Here is a 15,666-nt window from a genome sequence, read left to right on the forward strand (position 1 = left end):
GCATCTCTTACTTCCTTCACCCGGAGTCTTCAATCGCCCCTGCCATCTATCCCCCTCTTTCCTCCCTATTATTCCTTGCTTGGATGGCATGCTGTGCACAATACTGCTCTTCCCCATACGCAACCTTGATTCCAAGTTATTGCCCCACTTAACGACAATATCAAGTGTTTGTTAATGCATCCTGTGTTAATTTCTTCAAAAAAATGATTAATGAAGAATTATTGAAAAATCAAAATTGAAAAATATATGAAGGATTCGAGGATTTTCAGGGCCACTGGCAACATTTTGTCGTGTCTTTTGGCGCTCCCTTTTCTATAGAGGCAAGTACATTTGGTTGAATTTGATACACACTTGTGGTGTTAGTTATCTACAGTAGCAGGGCCGGCTTTAGAGCTGTTGGTGCCCAGTGCGCCAAACATTTTTTGCGCTCCCGCCCCCCACCATGACCATCTCCTCGGATTCCCTCACGACCACCAGGCAAAAGTGCCCCTCATCTCTCCATAGGCCCTCTCGCACATACATTTCATTTGCTTTAAAGCACTCGTAAAGGCTGACTTTACTAAAAAGGATGTATATCTACTCAAACAAACTTTTCAGCAACATTAGGAGTAGATAATGAAAGACTAGGGGGGGAAAACAGAACGTCCTAACACATTTTATGCTGTTTGCAGTAGGTCTTTGATGACAGTTTATTGCAGTCACTGTTCTATATTAGGGTTGTATCTTATGAACTGCGGTAACAAAAGGATCTCTGTGACAAAAGCAGTAATCCACTCAGCTAACCGTATGAAGTACAAATCTGTGATCTGCAGGGTACGTGTCATTTATAGCAGGCATATTAACCCTTTGTGCTACTTTATGGTGAGTCAAAATTGCCCCTAGACTGTCTGACTTTCTAACTGCGAACTTCTCCGGGTTCAGGGGTTGTTGGATGTCCTTTTGGGTGTGGGTCTGATCGCCTTGATGTTTCCCGGGGCTGTGGTGCTCAGGTCTCTGTACTTGTTTATCCTTTATATGTCACATTTGGTTGAGGTATGTGATAATCTCGGGGTGTTGGGGCCGGGGACGGTGATGTGTTCTGCTGACTATTGTTCTAGGGAGTGGGGTTGTACACGATCCTGAAGTTGTTGAGGGTGGGCGACAGGCACTCTGCAAGGTGGGGGGGGGGGCGGGCGGTTCCAGACCCGTTCAGCAGGGAGGCAGGGAGGAGGGGGGGGGTTCCGTTGGGAGGATGGGGGTTTGTTTAGTATGTTTTTTTCATGTTGGATACTGGTACATTCCAATGCTGATCTCTCCAATCTCACAAGCAGTGCAATTGTTCATGACATATGTGACATCCCCTTTGGCTGTCTTCGGCTACGATTGACAATTTGGGACTATTTGGTTCTTATTGACTTGCCGCGATGACCCAAGGTGTTACGCTGAATGCGGCCACGTGGAACGTTAATGGTTTGGGGGACAAAATCAAGAGGGGTGTTGTGTTGCAGTATATTAAGCGGGTTGAGCTTGATCTGGTGTTGCTACAGGAAACTCATCTGGTGGGGAACTCTTGTAAGGCCCTGGATAAGAAAGGCTACATCCTCATGGTTCACTCCGGCTTCACCTCTGGTTCCAGAGGGGTGGGGATTTGGTTCTGGAGGGGCTGTCCCTATATCTTCCATGCCACCTGGACCGACCCTCAGGGCAAATATGCTGCAGTGACGGGCTCCTGGGAGGGTCGAGTCATCAATGTTGTCTCTGTTTATGCCCCGCCCGGACTGCAGCGCCAGACGTTGCGAGATATGGGCACCCTACTGCTGGAGCTGCCGTTGGGGTTGTTAATATTGGGAGGGGACTTTAATCTGATGATGGATGGTTCTTTGGATCATCTCCCGCCCCGGGGGGACCCACCTAGGGGTTCACAATTGTTGGAATTTGCGAATGCCCTGGGAGTTGTAGATCTTTGGAGGTGGTTCAAGCCGCTGCACACACGCTTTACGTTCCAGTCGGGAGTACACGGTAGCCAATCACGGATTGATTACATGTTCACACATGCCCAAGATCTTCATGTTTCCACGGGATCCGGTTGTATGGCCTGTGGGATTTCTGACCACTCGCCTGTTCTGGCGACCTTGGGATTCCGCCGTACGGGTCACCCATATTCTCTCACTATACAGCCCTGGACACTCAAGATTCCGCATATCAAAGAGACTCTCCGTAAGGACACGGAATATTACTTTGCTGAGAATGTGGGCTCTGTTGATTCGGCAGTGACACTGTGGGGCGCTTTTGGGGTAGTCATTAAGGGTAGGGCGTTATCATTAGTGGTAGGGCACAGGGCGAAATGGTCTAGGAGGGCGATTAAATTAGAGGTGGATATTTCTGCTCTGGAGGAGTCGACTGCGCGAGATCCCGACCCCGCATCTCTACACAGCCTTGCGATCAAGAGGCAGGATTATAGACAGCTTCTTTTTGAGGGTGCCATGGGGATCTGACTGGCTTCCCGTCACAGGATTTATGAACAGAGCGAGCGCACAGGCAAGCTCTTGGCGTGGCTTGAGCGGAGGGAACAAGCTGCAAGATTGGTACATGCTATAGCTGACCCGGTGGGCACGCTTCCCACTGACCCTCAACTGATAGCCGACACCTTTGCGGCCCATTATGAGGAGGTCTATACTAGCTCACCTACAACCCAGGCCCCGTTCTCAGCTGACCTCCTAGTCACTATTGACGTTCCTACCATCTCCCCCCAGGATAAGGATACCCTGGAGGCGGACATTACGGTAGAGGAGGTTCAGAAGGCTATACTGAATGTCCGATCAGGTAAGGCCATGGGTCTCACTGGGCTCCCAATTGAGCTTTTTAAACCCATGTCTTCACTTCTCGCACCACACCTATTGACTTTATACACTGAATGTTTCGAGTCGGGCCTCCTCCCTGCAGATATCCGAACCGCAGCCATTGTGGTCATTCACAAACTGAATAAGCCTGTCGAGGACTGTGCATCATATCGCCCCATCTCTCTTCTTACGGTCGAGGCCAAGATCCTGGCTAAACTCCTGGCAAATCGACTTCTTCCTTATATAACGGACTTGGTCCATATGGATCAGTCTGGCTTTATGCTGGGGAGAAACACGGCTCGAAATCTGCGACGGGTACAGGGGGTTCTTGGTAGGATGTGATCCTATTATCAAAGGATGCCTCTATGGCATTCGATACCATCGAGTGGGATTTTCTTTTTGCCATCTTGGCCTGCATGGGGTTTGGGCCCAAATGGATACGCTGGATCCGACTCCTGTATACCCAACCCACGGCACATGTTGTTAATAATCATCGCTCCGCCATTTTCACTCTTCATCGGGGCACAAGGCAGGGATGTCCCTTGTCCCCACTACTCTTTGCTTTAGTGTTAGAACCGCTTGCGGTGAGGGTTCGGGGTGACCAGGGGATACGTGGGCTCAAGTGGACGGCAACTCATGAGGACCGGATCTCACTCTATGCAGATGATATTCTCTTGTATCTGGCTTCCCCCGCATGCTCTCTGCAACGGGTGCTCCATGCTCATTCTGGATACCGTATAAACTGGTCCAAATCTCAGATGTATGCATTATGGGATGCTCCCCCGGCAAGTTTCCGGGGCTACGAGATTGCGGTGGTCCCTCGGAGTTTTCAGTATTTAGGTATCTTCATCACCCCAGAGGTCGACCTCTTCTTTGAAAAAAACCTGCTCGCCCTCTTCAGTGCTTTAGGTCGGATGCCCTCCATTAGCGTTCTCTCTCCCTGACTCTCCTGGGGTGGGGGTCCTTATTTAAAATGCTTGCACTTCCGCTCTTTCTTTATGCCTTGCAAAATACCCCGAACCTAGTTCCAGATACTTATTTTTCCCAAATAGATGGTATATTACGGGGCTTGCTGTGGGAGGACCGTACTCCACGAATTACGATGAACAACCTTACCATGGGATGGTATGATGGGGGCATCGGTTTACCGGATTTACGACTTTATTATCAAGCGTCCCAGTTGATCGCAATTCATAGATGGGGTTTTGGTCCTCATGATGACCCTAACTTCTGATCAGACCACTGGTTAATGGGACGGGGCGGTTACAATAGAGCATTATATACTGATCCTCGTAAACTCAACTTAACCGGGCCCACGGCCTGGGCGGTCGAGACTGGGCATAGCGTCATCAGAAAGTTGGGATGGCATAATCGTTTGACGAAAGCGACTCCCCAATGGGAACCCGATATTCTTGGTCACCTTAGTACATGCTCAGGGATTGACAAATGGCATACCATCGGGATCTCTGCGCTCGGGGATATTTGGGCGAAGGGGAGGCTGGCCACATTCACAGAACTACAGGTGAAATACCAATTGGCTCAATCTGGGGCATTTAGATACTTGCAGATCAGGCATGCTGTATTTTCTGCTCTGCCGAAGGAGGGCCCTCTCCCCGATTCTTCCCCCTTGGAGGACCGGTTGGTGTTGGATCCCATGGAGCGCAAAGCCATCTCACTCACATATAAGAAATTAGTTAACAACCGTGTAGACCCAATGCAAAAATTACAAGTGGGCTGGGAAAGGGATTTGGGGGAGCTGGGGGACGACATGTGGTGGGACGCATTGGCCTCCCCTCGTGAAGTTGCTATTTCCATGCACATGCAACTTCTCCAGCTCAAGATACTTCACCGGGTCTACTTTGATGCCACATTATTATTCAAAATAGGTAGACGCCCTGACCCACTCTGCCTCCGCCATTGCAATCAAATGGGTACCTATTATCACATACTATGGAAATGCCCCCGAATTCAGGGATACTGGGGAAAGATTGTCCGCCAGCTCGCGAGGGCGAGCGATAAGTCCATTGAGCTATCTCCCCAGCTATGCCTGCTTAATATTTGGGGGGCAACTGACCTATTCCAAGCCGAACAGACTTGGGCCTCGATGGACTTTGTCATTGCAAAACGAAATATTGCGCAAAAATGGGGGGTGGAGGCGGTCCCGCTCCTAGTCGATTGGGAAAAGGATATGGACACCGCAATGATTGCAGAGAAGTCTGTGTTTAAGAGTCGGGGTTGCCCCAGGAAATGGGATCAAAAATGAGGATGATGGAATAAATATAGAGGGGACATTTGCATCTCCTGACGGTGGAGCTCCGGAGAGATAGACTAACAGTGATGGCCCAGTTGACGGCGGAGGTGATGGCTTCTCCCCTTAGCTGTATTGTCTTCGCCATTCCCTAATTCACTCTACTTATCACATTATGTTCAGGGTCCTTTGGGTAGCATTTCCTCCTTTGAGGGATCAGATGTGGCTTGGATGTTATGACTGTACTGATTTTTATTTTGTCTATTCGTGGATGTTGCAATGCTGATATTAGTAGAAGTGGGGGGAAATCTCCTGTTAACTTTGTACTGCGTGTGCCGATATCCGATTTTTGTTGTAAACCAATACAAAGTTAAAAAAAAAAAAAAAAAATTGCCCCTAGAAAAAACTCTTATCTCTCTCTAGCAGGACATTAATCACAAGAGTTAACTTGCCATTTTTAATGCTGCCTGAAACCTGGACTCACAGCGAACTCTGCTGAAAGGGTTTTTAAATCGTAAGTTATTGCTGAACACAGACACCCCCCCCTGGTGTCCGCGCCCCCTCCCTATATCAGCACCCAGTGCGGCTGCACCAGTCTCACTGCCCTAAAGCCAGCCCTGTACAGTAGCTTTAAGGGGGGTATGGGCCCAGGACCACTCTATCTCAAAAGCACATGCTGCCACCTGTGCCTGCAAATTCAGTGCACCCCATCCTAACTTGTTGCATCCATGCTACACCAGATCACATCTGCCAGTGTTGCTCAATCCTTATCTGCAGCATTCCTTTGTATTCCAAACCTGGTGCCAACAGACAATGTTGCATGTACACATCAGTTCTCACTTTCATTACTCCTGTCCATTTTATACTTCTGTACTATGCCATAGTTAAAGAAGTACAGATCTGACTCTTCCCTTATCAGTGATGCAGAATCCACTGGCTCCGTAGCCCAGTCAACGTCAGGTTGCAGTTGAACTCCTTTTCAACAAAAACAAGAAATATACACACACAACTCAAACATGGCATTTATCCTGACTTACTGTAATGAACAAATGCCATGGGCTTTGCCTTGCTCACTATTGTGAGGGCACAACAGGCCACCAACCCGGCTGCCTCTGGGCAGGGCACGCCGTGACCTACTTTCTGTTGCTACTGGGTTCCCCCCACAGAGCATGTATCCTGGAACAGGGGAATCAATTCATGCCTGACAGTTGCTAAACTCTCAATGAGCAAGGGATGAATGTTACTTGTTGGAAGTGGGCTATGAGTCACATCCTCCCTAATTTGTGACTTGTCATATTGATTTTCTTTAGTTTTTTCTAAATATCTTTTTTTCTATAATAATCAGTTCCATAAGGTTCAAGTCCAGGATATGTAGGACATCTGAACATTAGCATTCATGCCTGATTGCTACATTGGCTTTCATCTCCTTCTGCTTAGATTCTTTCTGACTTGAATGCTTGACTGTGACTTGAGGACGCTAGGTGCCTGTAACCAGTATCTGGCTCGGTGAGGCCACCAAGCTGATCCTGGGAACCTTTAGGGAACATTATTATGACTGTCTTTCAGCGGTTTAGTAATCTTGCAGGCTAACAGATGGACCCTCCAGACCATTCATAATAGCTGGCCGTATTCAGCACATGGCTGTAGGTCCTGCTTTTGCCCCCTTTCCCAGAGTAACCTATAAGGCATTCAGTTCGATTCCCTGTAATAAGTATTCTGGCTGTACTGTATTGCTTCCTGGTAGTCCTTAGATTACATGACCATTGCATGCGGTTCTAGCGCTTGCCGTGGGATCAAACATCAATCGTCCTAGATGTACTTGTAAGATAATTCACGATTTCTGCCTCTATTCAGTGCATGCTCTTTGATCAGCCTCCTGTTGCCCTTATGTGCACCAAACATAGCTTTTACCCCGGCTGCCTTCAACAATACATCAATGTAACCTGCATACATTTTGTTCCTCACAGACCCATAAGATGAAAATTGTCCCGCTTTGGCCAATCATGCACAACACATGAAACTTTCCCTTATGGTCCACGCTGCAACTCGGCACTCTTGGAACTCTTTCCCCCATGAAGTAACTTAGGGGCATATTATCAATGGCCAGCGATAATTATCGCTGGCCTTACTTAGCGATAACTTTTTTATCGCAGGCTATCTCTGGAATGTATCGCCCTGGTAGCGCGTTATTAACAACACGTTTCTCCAGGGCGATAAAAATTCCAGAGATAGCGAGGTTATCTCCGTTTTGCAGGGAACATCGCTGGTTTTCCAGCGATGCTCCCCGCAAAACGGCGATAACCTTGCTGATATGACCCTGTGGTCGTATCAATGCTTATAAAGGAATAGCAAGAACAACATCAAAGATGCATAAACAATTAGGCGATGCCAAAGTGTTATTTAATCACACTTAGCAAAATTATCATTTTTTGAGAAATAAATCAACACTGACAAAAAATGAAAGGTGCCCAGGAGGGGGAGGGAAGTGATTAGAGTGAGGTAGTAGGGCAAGTGAACTATAACGTTTTGACAATAGCACAATTAAATTGTTGGGCATACTACTCTATGCCACACAGTCAAAAAGAAATTCATTCATTGGATATACATTTGTTTACACAACCTATTGATGGTACTGGTATATGTTGTATGTCGACGTTTCGACCCCTTAACCCAGGTAGGTTGATTGGGTCCTTACTGACGGGGTCTTCATCAGGACAAAGGTGACGGTGTAACGGGGGGAGGGGCACCTAGAGAAATATTGAATTAATATTAAAGATAGGTATTAAATCATGTCCAAGGAAAAAATAAATAATTTGGACTAGGAAAGGAAGAGTCACTGTATTTATCGTATTAAAAGGTTAGAGTCTAGTGGGTACTGGCTTCGCGTCGAAAACGCTAGGGCTGCAAGGCTCCAAAGAAGGTGGGGGTGAAAGACACCTGAAACAATAAGGTGTCAATATAGGGGTGATACTGTAATCTAATTAACTTGATTGTCAAAATCCAAACAAAAATGAAAATAATGATAAATGCAATTTACTTAATCCAGATTAATTATCTCACCGGACTGGAGGTATTAATTAGTACAGCATCGCTAGCCGTGGGTAAACCATCGGTGAACAAGGTGAAATGAATCACGAATAACGTTAATCTCTACGGATATAAAACAGAGAATGGAAAAGAGCGAATGTAAAAAAGATTTAATAACACTGAGGACATTCAGCGCACAGGACAAGGTACCAAAATCTACAGTCATCAGGTTGAAATAACAACCCACTGAGGAGTAAGCGACACAATGTATATACCAAAACCCATCAACTACATGTGGTCCTACGTGGAAACAACGTATGGGAAAGTCGAGATGGGAACCTCTTACAAAAATAGTCTACAAAAGTGAGATCATATCCATGCCTCAAGGGAAAATAAAACGTCCAAATGGACTCGCGGGATCACATCGAACTATCCAAATGGATCCACACCGTGTCCTTGAAAAATATAATAAACGAAATAACACAGCCACAATCAATCAGCGGCTCCTGGCAGGGAGGATGGTATAGATAAACAAACCGGGCCGGAAAGAAAATCCGTGCCCGTATGTGATTAATCAGCAAGGAGGACAACTAGACGGCATAAGCTCCTAGGGGCCGAGGAGGGAGCAGAGGTAAAAGCGCTTACCGTGGCTCACAGCAAGCTGATTTCTTCAGAGGGTGAATGAAAGGGAGCTGCAGCCGCAAGGACCCTTCATTTATGTTGATGCGAGAAGACGCCCTACGCCGCATGGCATCCCGCGTTGTGCAGCCGCTAGATGCTTGCAGTGGTAGTGTATTGTAAGAAAGACACCGGAGTGGTGTGTTCATTGAAAAGATACTAAATCTAAAAATAGCCGTGTTTTCAAAATAAATGCTACACAGTAAAGGTAGCATTATTAAATAAGACCAGAAACTGTGGCAATCTTTATAAAAGGTATTAGAGGTCGAAACGCTTCAATTGTTGTAATAATAAACAGTACATGTTCTAATTTCTAATTTAAAACATTTATAAAGCGCAACGTGCACCGAACGGTTTCTTGGCGCTAGTGGAGGGTATTGGCTACAGAGGCAAAGGTGAGAACCGGTGGTAGAGCCGAGAAGGGAGGATTACACAGGGAATGCCTGTTTAAAAAGAAACGTTTTTAGTTCCTTGCGGAAGGATACATAATGGGTGGCCGCGCGTAGATGGTCCGGGAGGGAGTTCCAGAACGTAGGGGCCAGGGTGGAAAAATTGGACCCACCCCACTTTTTACGCCTGAAACGTGGAATTTGAAGGAGGGATTTGGTGGAGGAACGGAGTGCTCTGGAGGGAACGTATTCATTTATTAATGAGGAAATGAAGGCGGGGGCGGTGCCTTGACGAGCCTGGAAAACCATGCAGGCGGTTTTGAACAGAGAGCGTTCCTTAACGGGGAGCCAATGAAGCTCCCTGAGGAGTGGTGTGGAGTGATGATAGCGTGGGAGGCCAAAAACCAGCCGGGCAGCTTGGTTTTGGACCAATTGTAGCCTCCTTAGACTGTATGCTGGTATGCCATTGTAGAGAGCATTGGCATAATCCAGTCGTGATATCACTAGAGCGGCCATAATCATTTTGAGTGCCTGGGGGGAGAAAAAACGAGCGACAGTGCGGATAGTTCGGAGGGTGAGGAAGCAGGAGGAGACCACCGAGCTGATTTGAGAGTGAAGGGTGAGCTGGTTATTCATTTTAACCCCCAGTGTTTTGACCGTGATAGAAGGAGTGGGGGCGGGACCAAGAGTAGGGGGCCAGAAGAGAGAGTTCCAGGGACTGGAAGAACCTCCGGTAAGAACCAACTCGGTTTTGTCCGGGTTTAACTTGAGATGGTTGTGATTCATCCAGTCCCTGATGAATGTAATGGTGTGGTGGAAGCTGGAGACAGAAAGAGGAGAGGAGGATAGATCAAATATGAGCTGGAGGTCATCTGCGTAATTATACACGGTGACCTCCAGCTGCTGGAGAGCGAAGATGAGGGGAAAGATATAAAGATTAAATAGTAGGGGAGACAAAGAAGAACCCTGGGGGACACCACAGGTGACGGGGAGTGGGGTGGTTGTGAAATCTCCTAGCCGGACCGCCTGGGTGCGGTCCCTCAGGAAGGAGGAAAGCCACACCAGGGCTGATCCCTCAATTCCGGCCGCCTTGACACGGGACAGTAAGATGGTATGGTCTACCGTGTCAAATGCGGCGGAGAGATCGAGGAGTACCAGCGCCTGGTGTTTGTTGTGATCCATGCCCTTCCTGAGGTTGTCCAGTACTGATACCACGACTGATTCAGTCGAGTGCCTAGGTCGGAAGCCAGCCTGGCGGGAAGCCAGTCCCCTATTGGCCTCTACGTGGGTGCTGAATACCGCGGTGACATAGCGCTCCAGCACCTTGCCCAGGAAGGGCAGCAGGGAAATGGGGCGGTAGTTGGCTGAGATGGAGGGGTCAGCGCCGGACTTCTTTAGAATGGGCACTATGGTGGCTGATTTGAGCGTAGGGGTCACTACTCCCTGTGCTAGGGAGTTGTTAAGGAAGGCAATGGGAAGTTCAGGACAAGAGGAGTAGATTTGTTGGAGGGTTCGCGCCGGACAGACGTCTGCCGGAGAACCTGATTTTACTTTGGGGAGGATCTCCAGAAATACCTCTTCGGTGAGGGGAGGGATGGAGGTGAGAAGGTTTTGAATAGTAGGGGGGGAAGGATCAACAAAGGCAGACGAGGGGGGGGGGATGTTGGCCTTGATGGTGGCGATCTTGTCAAGGAAGTAGGTGTTTAGTTGGTTGCATAGAGGCTGGGATGGGGGAATTTGAGGTGAAGCCCTATCAGAGTAGGCCAGGTCCTGCACTATGCCGAAGATCTCCCTAGGTTTGTTTTCAGCACACATTATTTTGGTAGAGAAGTAAACGGTTTTAGCGGCAAGAATTGCGGACTTGTAGTTGGCGAGTGATGTCAGATAGAGGGTTTTAAGTGAGGGACAATACTTTTTCCTCCAGTGTCTTTCTGCCTGTCGAACGGACAGTTTTAGTTCTTTTAGGTGGTCATTAAACCACCTATTAGACTCCTTAGGTCGCCGAACGGAGATGCGACGCAGGGGAGCCACTGAGTCACAACCTCTAGCCAACCAGGTGTTAATGGACTTGGCTTGAGAGTAGGACGGCAAACCAGAGATGGACGGGATAGAATTCAGAAGGTGGGACGTCAGAGTGGGAAAGTCAACTCTGTTCCAATTCCGCGCCCAGGTATTTTTGGCGTGGAGGACTTTGGGTACCGGATTGGGAGAGATGGAAAAGGAAATAAGGGCATGGTCGGACCAAGGACAGGGGGAAACCGTCACTGGGGAGACTGGAAGATTGAGGGACCAGACCTGGTCGAGTATGTGACCATGAGAGTGAGTGGGGACAGAGATGTGTGACATAAAATTTAAGGATGTGAGAGACTCAGTGAATTCTTTCGAAGCTGAGCACTCAGAAGGGTCCGAGGGCCAGTAATTGAAATCCCCTAGAACCAATACCGATGCATAGTTGACCACCATGTTGGCCAGCAGGTCTTGGAAAGCCGGTAAGAACTGAGGCGAAGACTGGGGAGGACGGTACATTAGAAGACAGGTGATGGGGGGGGAGAAGGCGAGAGAGCGAACTATAAGGAATTCAGTGGGAGGAATGGGGGGAGAGGAAATGGTTTGAAAGTTCAGTTCCGACCGAGCAATTATCGCCACACCACCACCAACCCTACCTGCCGGACGGTCAGCGCGTAGGGCCACGTAGGAGGAGGGGAGGGTAGCCAAGAGAACGGGAAGGGAAGAATCGCAAAACCAGGTTTCGGTCAAGAGCAGTAAGTCAGGCTTCTCGGAATCGAGCAAGACAAAGAGCTCATGATGGTGCTTGACCGCTGACCTGGTATTAAGTAAAAGAATGGATAGTGACGGAGTAGAAGGAAGAGGGTCGGGTGGGAGAGGGCATTGTGGAGAAGAGGCGGGCGGGGAGAGCGGCAGGGTAGGAGTGGAAGAGGGTACAAGCCCTAGTGATGTTATGTGCCTACGGACAGAGTCCGAAAGTGGCCAATGGCCATGGAGGGTAGTAAGCTCCTGAGAGGAGTACGAGATGAAATTGGCATGGAGTCGTGCCCCTAGCCCTGTCCGGCCACGGACGGGCGCAGACGGGCTTGCCTTAGGCGCGCCTTCGGCGCGCAAACGGCGCGCCCGCTGCGCACGTCCGCTGCGCGTTCTGTAAATGCACATTTGATATAGGCGGCCTCAAGGGCGGGAAGGGGCGTGGCCTAGCGGTGGGCATGGCCAGCGGCGAAGGACGCCGGTGTAAGGGGTCACGTGAGCCTAGATCTGCTCCGTGATGCCCTTAAAGTGCAATAGTGCTTTGCAGGTTTAAAATACAGTTTTAAAAGAACAGGTCTTGAATATTGTAGCAAGAGCGTCTACTCCCGGCTTTTCGCCTCAGGAGACAACCCAACCGAGCGCTCGAGAATCGGCGCTTATGTAGGGCGGGAAGGGGGCGTGGCCTAGCGGTAGGCGTGGTCAGCGGCGAAGGACGCCGGTGTAAGGGGTCACGTGAGCCTAGATCTGCTCCGTGATGCCCTTAAAGTGCAATAGTGCTTTGCAGGTTTAAAATACAGTTTTAAAAGAACAGGTCTTGAATATTGTAGCAAGAGCGTCTACTCCCGGCTTTTCGCCTCAGGAGACAACCCAACCGAGCGCTCGAGAATCGGCGCTTATGTAGGGCGGGAAGGGGGCGTGGCCTAGCGGTGGGCGTGGCCAGCGGCGAAGGACGCCGGTGTAAGGGGTCACGTGAGCATAGATCTGCTCCGTGATGCCCTTAAAGTGCAATAGTGCTTTGCAGGTTTAAAATACAGTTTTAAAAGAACAGGTCTTGAATATTGTAGCAAGAGCGTCTACTCCCGGCTTTTCGCCTCAGGAGACAACCCCAGTTGTTTCAGTTATACTTCAAACAGGAGTCACAGCAGTGATAACCTAGACATAGATCCAAGAATAAACCACGGATGATATCAACTTGGAGAGAGCATCATCATTGAATATAGTGTCACACAAGAATAGACAGCATAAATATGTATACATTATGTATTTACCTAAATCATACGGTCGCATGAACATCCGTATGTTGACAATATGCCTGACATTAGGCCATATACTGGCTCAGGACGGCAACAATTGTCATATGGTTACATATACGTCACCAATGTCAAGTAAATATAGATGGCAAAGTCACATACTTGAATCTAAGATAATATACATAATAGGGCGACATTAGGTAATAGATCATAGAGTAAAGAGTCTGACCGAAGTCATCATACCTCCCTAGTTACTAAGACAGGCTAGTTGGGCATTGCTGGGATCTTGTTTATTCAAACCACAATTGATAGTGTCCAAACGGATCATCCATTTGGATTCCCTTATGGTAAGGATCAAGGCTATATTGCCTCCTCTTGGGCTCAGCTCTGTTTTTTCAATCACCAGCCATTGCATTTGGTCAGGGCTATGTCCCAGCTGTCTGTAATGTTCAACCAGGGGTGCTCCTGTGACAAGGCATCGGATCCTGCTTTGATGTTGTAATATCCTCGCTTTGATTTTCTGCTGTGTTTGGCCAATGTATAGGTAACCACAAGGGCAGATGATCCCATAAATCACATTAATGGAGTTACAGTTGGTATGGGAATTCAACATGATTGTGTGATGTTTGTAGACAAAGTTTTTGGTTTGTATAGTTGTTTGACACGCTTTACAGGATCCGCATTTATAGTGTCCTTTGATAGGTGGTAAGTTCCAGAGTGACTGGATGGTTGGTTCCGCCGGGTCCTCCAGAATGGAGTGTACCACGTGATCCTTAATGTTCATGGCCTTTCTGAAGGAGTGCATAGGTAAGTTAGGTTGATCAATCTCAGTTGATACCAGGTTCCGATGGTTGTTTATTATCTTTTTCACAGGGTTACTCCAGGTAGAAAAAGTCGTGACACAGATCATTCTTTTTGAGGCAGAGTCCTCAGGGTCTTTGGCCATTAGTAAAATCTCCCTTGGGTTAAACCAGGCCCTCTTTTGAGCCCTTTTTACCAAACGTTTGGGATAGCCCCTTGAGATCAATCTGGTACTAAGATCTTCAGACTCCGTCAGGTAGTCTGCTCGCTTCGTACAGTTTCTGCAAATCCGTAGAAATTGTCCTACTGGAAGGTTGTCTCGCAGGGCACGTGGATGATAGCTGCTGTACCTTAAGAGGGAGTTCCGTTCAGCAGGTTTCCTGTATAAGGTAGTGAATCATTTGTTATCTTCACTGAAGATCTTTAAATCGAGGAAAGGTATCTCCTGGGCATCAGACTGGATGGTAAACTGGATATCATGATCACATCGATTCAGCCACTCATGGAACAGGTTAAGTTGAGCTATATCGCCATTCCAGATTAGTAATATATCGTCGATATATCGCTTCCATAAATCAACATGGTGATGAAAGGATTGTTATTGAGAACATAAAGTTTTTCAAAACTATCCATGTAAAGGATGGCTAGATCAGGGGCAAAGGCAGCCCCCCTTGCTACACCCTTCGTCTGTACATAGTAGTTGCCTTGAAAATAGAAGAAATTCTTCTTCATAGCAATAGTGAGAAGAGCTATGATGAATTCAGTAGGCACCCTCATCGGAGCAGGTCGCACATTCAGAACTTCTCGCATGACTCCCAGTGCTGGTTCTTGGGGGATACTTGTATATAGTGAAACATTGTCACAAGTGACAAGTAATTGTTGGTTAGAGTCAAAGGGTTTATGGTCCACCAAGGTAATGTCTTGCATGGTATCCCTCAAATACGTTTCCGTCTTTTCAGCAATTGGTTTCAGGAAGAAATCTATGTACTTACAAAGTGGTTCCAATAGTGAGCCACAACCAGATACAATAGGGCATCCAGGTGGATGGAGCATGTCTTTATGTATCTTGGGTAGAGTATAGATGGTAGGTAGTCGTGGGCATTTCTGATTCAAATAATCAAATTCCAATTTGCTCAAAAAACCCAGATCCAGTGCTTCAGAAGTGATTCGATGAATTTCATCAGCCAGATCTTTGGTGGGATCAGATCTCAGCAAGGAATAGCTGACACCATCTTATAGTTGTCTCATAATTTCAGATTTGTATGTACTTGTGTCCTGTACCACTATTGCACCTCCCTTGTCTGCGGACTTGATCACAATATCCTTGTTGTTTTTAAGAGTCAGAAGGGCAGCTCTCTCAAGTTTGCTAGTGTTGGGTATGGTATGTTTGTACGTCGATAGCAGAGTATTGCCATCCTTCAGTACCATACTTTCATATGCCAAAATTCTATTGCTCATTGCATTAGTAGGCGGAACAAACTTCGATGGAACCCGTAGCCCTGTGAGGGATTTAGAGGGATTGTCTTCAGAATTCCTAAAGATATACCTAAGACGAATCTTACGAAAAAATCCATGCAGTTCTGTCCTGAGGTTGAATGAATTTGGATGAGCCGTCGGGACAAAAGACAGACCTTTAGAGAGGACTTCTTGTTCATCTGCATTCAAGGCATAAGAGGAGATATTGACCACTGGAT

The sequence above is a fragment of the Triturus cristatus genome, chromosome 2_1 (assembly GCF_964204655.1).
Source record: "Triturus cristatus chromosome 2_1, aTriCri1.1, whole genome shotgun sequence".
Classification (NCBI taxonomy): Eukaryota; Metazoa; Chordata; class Amphibia; order Caudata; family Salamandridae; genus Triturus; species Triturus cristatus.